Here is a 7509-nt window from a genome sequence, read left to right on the forward strand (position 1 = left end):
AATTAAGCGACATCAAAAATCCAAACAAAAATAATTTATAAGGTATTTTAAATACCAAAAGAAATATTACACTTTTTGGTCAAAGAAAAAAAAAGAAAAATATAAAATGATAATATATATATATATATATATATATATATATATATATATATATATATATATATATATATATATGAGATACCACCCACGTGATCTCTATCTTACGTCTCTCTCTTCCTCTAATGTCCCTATACTTCTTTGACTTGTGAAAGTCAAATGAGTTTATTAAGAAACATGCCAAATTACTTTCCTTCCGGGTCAGATGGTAATATACAAAAATATGAAGCTTTTGTTTTCTTCTTCTTAAACCTATTCCAAGCTTCATCACCCAACATCATAAGAAAGAAGAAAGGCTGTGTACAACTCATTTGAACACCAAAGTAAACACTCCAAGCTTTTGTTCTTTATCTGTTCATGAGTAAACAAGACCACCTCCTTGGGTTTCTTTTTCATTTTCTGGCAACCCAAACCACCACAGTCGGCCACCATTGTCTACTTCCACCATTGTTAGAACAAACATCACCGACCTCCATCTTTCCCCTTGGACCGTGACTAGCAGCCACCACCGAGCTGCTGCCAAGGAATTCCGACAACCAGCCACCATCTCCGCTCCTTCCCTCTTTCTGTTGACCAAAGCAGGAAACCCCAGCAGTGGGGCCGACACGAAGCAACCACCGCCACCCTCTTTCCATCGCCGACCCACCCTATTGCCGCCACCACTGTTGAAAGTCCGACCACCACCTTATACCCCCTCCTCTCGGCTGAAAATCACCACCAAATACCACTTCCATTTGTTTTCTCCGCTGATTTGTACCAGAATCCAACCTAAAACCAGGCGGGAAGAGGCCGCCGGAGCTCTGCCACTCACCTACATCCCCGCTCACTGCCACCGTCGCCATTCTCCGACGCCATCTCCGCCGGGAGGCCTCCGGTAAGTCATCTCCATCCTCTCCATTTCGTTCCGATGACCCACTGTCGAGCATACAGCCGAGAACTAAGAGACCCAACGAACGGGTCTCGTTCCAGTTCATGTACCTGTAGCGAGAGAAAGAAGACGACACTGTGTAAACTTTTATTCAGCTCGTTTAAAATAGACCCTGAAGATGTATCAAGTTACCAATCAGACCCCCGTCTTCCAAACTTGAATTCAAAATAAACAGAATGGCCCCTCCCATGTAATTTCCTTACAAACTGAATCCAAACTCCTAAACTGTCATTAAAATAATCAGGAACAGCCCCTTTCCTCGAAAACATTTAGCAAGATGGGTACAAAACTGTAACTTAGGCTGAGAATATGCACTTTCAGCCCCTGTTTTTGAAATAATTTACGAGATCAGTCCCTTGTTGAAAACTTTTAGCAAGATTAAACCCTAGAATTTAATTGTTTTAATAAAAACAACTCCATACCTAAGAATTAATATCAAAACTACCCTTTTGGTAATTAGGTAAAGTTAAATAGAACCGGTTATTCGTTTTAAGAGCACGGAACGTCACAAAACGACATTCGCAACAAATTTCACCCTCGAGACTCGTTCACGCTTCAAGGGTGAGTGTTACGGCCCCTTTTTATGTTTTACTATTTTGGGGGGGGAATACATGTGAAATATATATTTAAATATATTTTTCGGTTATGAAATGTGCTTATAATCATGCTGAATATATATATCGGCTATGGAATACGCATATAAAACATATATGTAGTTTTAATACTTAATATTGTCAAAATAATATATTATAAACCGATTTCTTTACGATATACATGCGTTTAAAAATATTATTAGTCATGTGCATAATTTATTTCACTTACATCGAGCATGTACAAACATATTTATCAATTATATATGTACAATTTATAACAATTATATATTGGAAATCATTCATGCATGTGAAGAAACATTTTATCTATTTAAGCGAGTGACATACATTTTTACGGATTTATCGAACTTATTCATCTTTTATACTGAAACTTTACCGTATAACCTAGTTAATGGCCTCTATAGTGAGACGGTGTTCATTACCTAAGTTTAAAGACTTAGTATTCTCATTTAACTATAACCGTTAATCCTCGGAGCGAGATACGTATGTATAGATCTATACGGGTTGACACCCCCAGCTGCGGTTGCTAGCTACAACCTCGACCGATCAATCGAAGCGGGTGCATATTTATCTTTAGTATAACTACGACGTCTAATGAAGCGTCGTGCATGGATTATAATTGGTCACATAGCTCGGTTATAGGACTCACTATAGGCATTAACCAGACTCTTTAACTAGAAACCACGGATTCGGTTTCTCTGTTTATCAAGCATTTTAAGTATGGACTTACTTATGGTATAACTCTTTATCAAGCATTTTAAGTATGGATTTACTTATGATTTAACTCTTTATCAAGCATTTTAAGTATGGATTTACTTATGGTTTAAATCTTTATCAAGCATTTTAGGTATGGATTTACTTATGGTTTAACTCTTTACCAAGCATTTTAAGTATGGATTTACCTATGGTTTATCTATTTATCAAGCATTTAAAGTATGGGTTTACCTATGGTTTATCACTTTATCAAACATTTTAAGTATGGATTTACTTATGATTTATCTCTTTAACAAATATTTCAAGTATAGATATACTTGTGATTTAACTCTTTATCAAACATGGTTTTAACCACAAAAGAAATACTTTCTAGACTTATAAAGTATCATTACTGCGGTTAGCAGAAAACCTGTAACTCTCACCAACCTTTGTGTTGACCCTCAAATCACATGTATTCTCAGGAGATCAGTGAACCAGCCTTTAACAGAAGATTTGTTCATGGATTTTTGGGCAATCTAGTCTCATTTAGTTTTTGTTATGTCGGCCTACTTGTTAAGGTGAATTTATGAACCTATTAATATATGTATGAAACTTGTATTCGAACTTTAAATTTGAATGTAACTGCTATGTTGTTATTGTTGTAACTTGTGATGTATATTCAATTTGCTCGGGATCCATGAACTAAGTCGCACTGCTATGGTGTTTTTATGTTTGAAGCTTTACGTTATAATGGGGTGTATGAAACTATGATTTTTGTTGATAGCTTAAAGAATAGTGTATTAAATATTGATTCGTCTAATGGTGTAGAAAAAGAATGCTTGTGGCATTGCCATCTTTGACACATTAACATGAAACGCATCTCCCAACTCCAAAAGGATGGAGTGTTGGAATCATTTGACTTAAGGCCGGATGATGTGTGTGAATCCTGTCTTTTGGGTAAGATGACAAAATCACCTTTTTTTTGGATCTTGTGAAAGAGGTGAAGGTTTGTTGGACCTCATACACACAGATGTGTGTGGGCCCTTCAGATCGACCACAAGGGATGGAAATCAATTCTACATGACATTACAGATGATATAGCACATATGGATATATCTACTTAATCAAACATAAATCAGAAACCTTTGAAAAGTTCAAAGAGTTTAAACACGAGCTCGAGAATCCATTGGGCAGGAAGATAAAGATGCTTCGATTTGATAGAGGTGGAGAGTGTCTTAGTATCGATTTCCTCGACTATCTCAATCAATATGGAATAGTTTCACAACTGAATCCTCCTAGGACACCACAACTTAATGATATGGCTGAGAGGAGAAATCGAAATTTGTTAGACATGGTTCGTTCCATGACGAGTCGAGCTTCACTTCCTATTTCTTTCTAGGCGTATGCTTTAGAGACAACAACTCATATTCTTAATCTAGTCCCTACTAAAAAGGTTTCCAAAACACATAACGAGATGTGGAAAGGGAAAGTTCACATGCTAGGCCATATCAAGGTTTGGGGCTATGATGTTTTCGTTAGACGAGAGACTCACGAAAAGCTAGAACCTAAAAGTGAGAGATGTATTTTCATTGGTTACCCATAGAAGTCTTTTGGATACTTATGCTATAGACCTAGTGATAACATGGTTCTCGTAGCTCGAAGAGGAGTCTTTTGCGAAAGGGAGAGCTAATATTTAAAGAGGATAGTGGGAGTCCTATTGATTTGGAAGAAATTCCAGAATCATCCAATGAAGGAACCTTAGAAGACACTATCTCTCAACCATAATACTAGACTTATGTTGAGCCCATTGACTATTCATTACCATTTCACCGGTCAGGTAGAGTTAGCATGCCACCAACGTTCTATGGTTTCCATATAACGTTTGATGGTGACACGTTTATCAGTGATGGTACACTGGTAAATTTGGATGAGCCAACTAAGTACAAGGAAGCAATGGCAAGACCTGAGGCTACAAAATGGAAAGAGGCAATGGATATCAAGATTCAGTCCATGTATGAAAACCAAGTTTGGAATTTGGTTGATCAAGAACCTGGTCGAAAGTGAGTGGGTTGCAAATGGATCTTCAAGAAGAAGACCGATATGGATCGGAAAGTACACACGTTTAAGGCATGACTGGTTGCAAAGGACTGTATTCAAACCTTTGGTGTTGACTATGATGAGACTTTTTCACCAGTCGCTAAAACAAAGTCTATTAGGATAATGTTTGACATAGTTGCCTTCCATGATTATGAAATCTGGCAGATGGATGTCAAAACTACTTACATTAATGGGAAGTTCGATGATGATGTTTACATGAGTTACCTAGAGGGTTTTGTACATGCAAAGTTTCCTAATATAGTGTTTAAGCTTGAGTAATCCATTTAGATCTTGTGGAAAAGTTCCACAAGAGAGCATGTCAAGAAAAGTATGAGGTCGTCAAAGCGTTAATGGCCTGCAAGTTCAAGGAGGAAGAATCTGTCTGCAATCATGTGTAGAGAATGCAGAGATACGTGGAGCGTCTTGAAAGGCTCAATGTGAACTTTGACGAGGAGTTGGCTATTGACATAGTCCTTAACTCTTTGTCATCTTGTTATGATCAGTTCATCCTGACTTATCATTTGAACAATATAGAGACCACATTGGCCCAACTCCATAACTTGTTGCAACAGTTGAATCAGGTATGAAGAAGAATCAAGTCCCTTCTGCTACAAGTGCTCATGTTCTTTCCATTGGGAAAAATAGAGGAAATAAGAGTAAGTGTAAACCTAAATCGAACTGGAAGGACAAGGACCAAGCTGGATCATCTAGAAATGGGTCAAAGACAAAGCCCAATTCAGATATTCCTATTGTTAGTGACCCCAAAGAGGCAACTTGATACTAATGTAATGATAAGGTCCATTAGAAAAAAAAAAGCAACCCTAAATACTTTTAAGACATCAAGGATGGCAAGGTCAAGCCATCGTCAGCAGGTATATACACTATTCAAGTCAATAACTTATAACTTACTCATTCTTGTGTCCTTGATATTGGTTGTGGATTTCACAATTTTTTTCTAATTTGTAGGGGCTAAGAGAAAGTGAGCAGGTGGAGCATGGAAGAATAAATCTAATCATAGGAAATATGTGACCTTCTCATGTTACCAAGATTAGAACTTATAGTCTTATGTTTAGTAGTGATGTTAGGATAGATTTGATAAATTGTTGCTACTCGTCAGAATTGACACGAAACATTATTTCTTTTCATGCACTGTTTAGACATGGATTTCGACATTCTATTAGTGATAGGAATGGTTCGATTAGCTTATAAAAATGGTGTTTTTATGTTTGAAGCTTTACCTTATAATGGGGTGTATGAAACTATGATTTTTGTTGATAGCTTAAAGAATAGTGTATTAAATATTGATTCGTCTAATGGTGTAGAAAAAGAATGCTTGTGGCATTGCCATCTTTGACACATTAACAAGAAACGCATCTCCCAACTCCAAAACGATGGAGTGTTGGAATCATTTGACTTAAGGCCGGATGATGTGTGTGAATCCTGTCTTTTGGGTAAGATGACAAAATCACCTTTTTTTGGATCTTGTGAAAGAGGTGAAGGTTTGTTGGACCTCATACACACAGATGTGTGTGGGCCCTTCAGATCGACCACAAGGGATGGAAATCAATTCTACATGACATTACAGATGATATAGCAGATATGGATATATCTACTTAATCAAACATAAATCAGAAACCTTTGAAAAGTTCAAAGAGTTTAAACACGAGCTCGAGAATCCATTGGGCAGGAAGATAAAGATGTTTCGATTTGATAGAGGTGGAGAGTGTCTTAGTATCGATTTCCTCGACTATCTCAAGCAATATGAAATAGTTTCACAATTGAATCCTCCTAGGACACCATAACTTAATGATATGGCTGAGAGGAGAAATCGAAATTTGTTAGACATGGTTCGTTCCATGACGAGTCAAGCTTCACTTCCTATTTCTTTCTAGGCATATGCTTTAGAGACAACAACTCATATTCTTAATCTAGTCCCTACTAAAAAGGTTTCCAAAACACATAACGAGATGTGGAAAGGGAAAGTTCACATGCTAGGCCATATCAAGGTTTGGGGCTATGATGTTTTCGTTAGACGAGAGACTCACGAAAAGCTAGAACCTAAAAGTGAGAGATGTATTTTCCTTGGTTACCCATAGAAGTCTTTTGGATACTTGTGCTATAGACCTAGTGATAACATGGTTCTCGTAGCTCGAAGAGGAGTCTTTGCGAGAGGGAGAGCTAATATTTAAAGAGGATAGTGGGAGTCCTATTGATTTGGAAGAAATTCCAGAATCATCCAATGAAGGAACCTTAGAAGACACTATCTCTCAACCATAATACTAGACTTATGTTGAGACCATTGACTATTCATTACCATTTCACCGGTCAGGTAGAGTTAGCATGCCACCAACGTTCTATGGTTTCCATATAACGTTTGATGGTGACACGTTTATCAGTGATGGTACACTGGTAAATTTGGATGAGCCAACTAAGTACAAGGAAGCAATGGCAAGACCTGAGGCTACAAAATGGAAAGAGGCAATGGATATCAAGATTCAGTCTATGTATGAAAACCAAGTTTAGAATTTGGTTGATCAAGAACCTGGTCGAAAGTGAGTGGGTTGCAAATGGATCTTCAAGAAGAAGACCGATATGGATCGGAAAGTACACACGTTTAAGGCACAACTGGTTGCAAAGGGTTGTATACAAACGTTTGGTGTTGACTATGATGAGACTTTTTCACCAGTCGCTAAAACTAAGTCTATTAGGATAATGTTTGACATAGCTGCCTTCCATGATTTTGAAATCTGGCAGATGGATGTCAAAACTACTTACATTAATGGGAAGTTGGCTGATGATGTTTACATGAGTTAGCTAGAGGGTTTTGTACATGCAAAGTTTCCTAATATAGTGTTTAAGCTTGAGTAATCCATTTATGGATTTAAACAAGCATCTCGCAGTTGGAATCTTTGTTTCCATGAGAAAGTGAAAGAATTTGGTTTCTCTAGGAGCGAAGATGAGTCCTGCGTATATGTGAAATCTAGTGGGAGTATATTGGCCTTCCTAGTATTGTATGTTGATGAAATACTCCTTATGGGAAACAACATTCCGACCTTGTAAGAAGTGAAATCTTGGCTCGGGAAG

At 37.4% G+C, this 7509-nt stretch overlaps 1 long non-coding RNA gene across 1 annotated transcript; it reads left to right on the forward strand.

Moving 5' to 3' along the window:
* Window positions 1-291: 291 nt before the first annotated feature.
* On the forward strand, window positions 292-3065 carry LOC145112616 (uncharacterized). The gene is made up of 3 exons (XR_013710602.1): window positions 292-970; window positions 1485-1585; window positions 2811-3065. It is a non-coding gene; the product is annotated as an uncharacterized LOC145112616 (long non-coding RNA).
* The last annotated feature ends 4444 nt before the right edge of the window (window positions 3066-7509 follow it).

The sequence above is a fragment of the Lactuca virosa genome, chromosome 5 (assembly GCF_052849685.1).
Source record: "Lactuca virosa cultivar CGN04683 chromosome 5, Lactuca_virosa_CGN04683_v6, whole genome shotgun sequence".
In the NCBI taxonomy this organism is placed as follows: domain Eukaryota; kingdom Viridiplantae; phylum Streptophyta; class Magnoliopsida; order Asterales; family Asteraceae; genus Lactuca; species Lactuca virosa.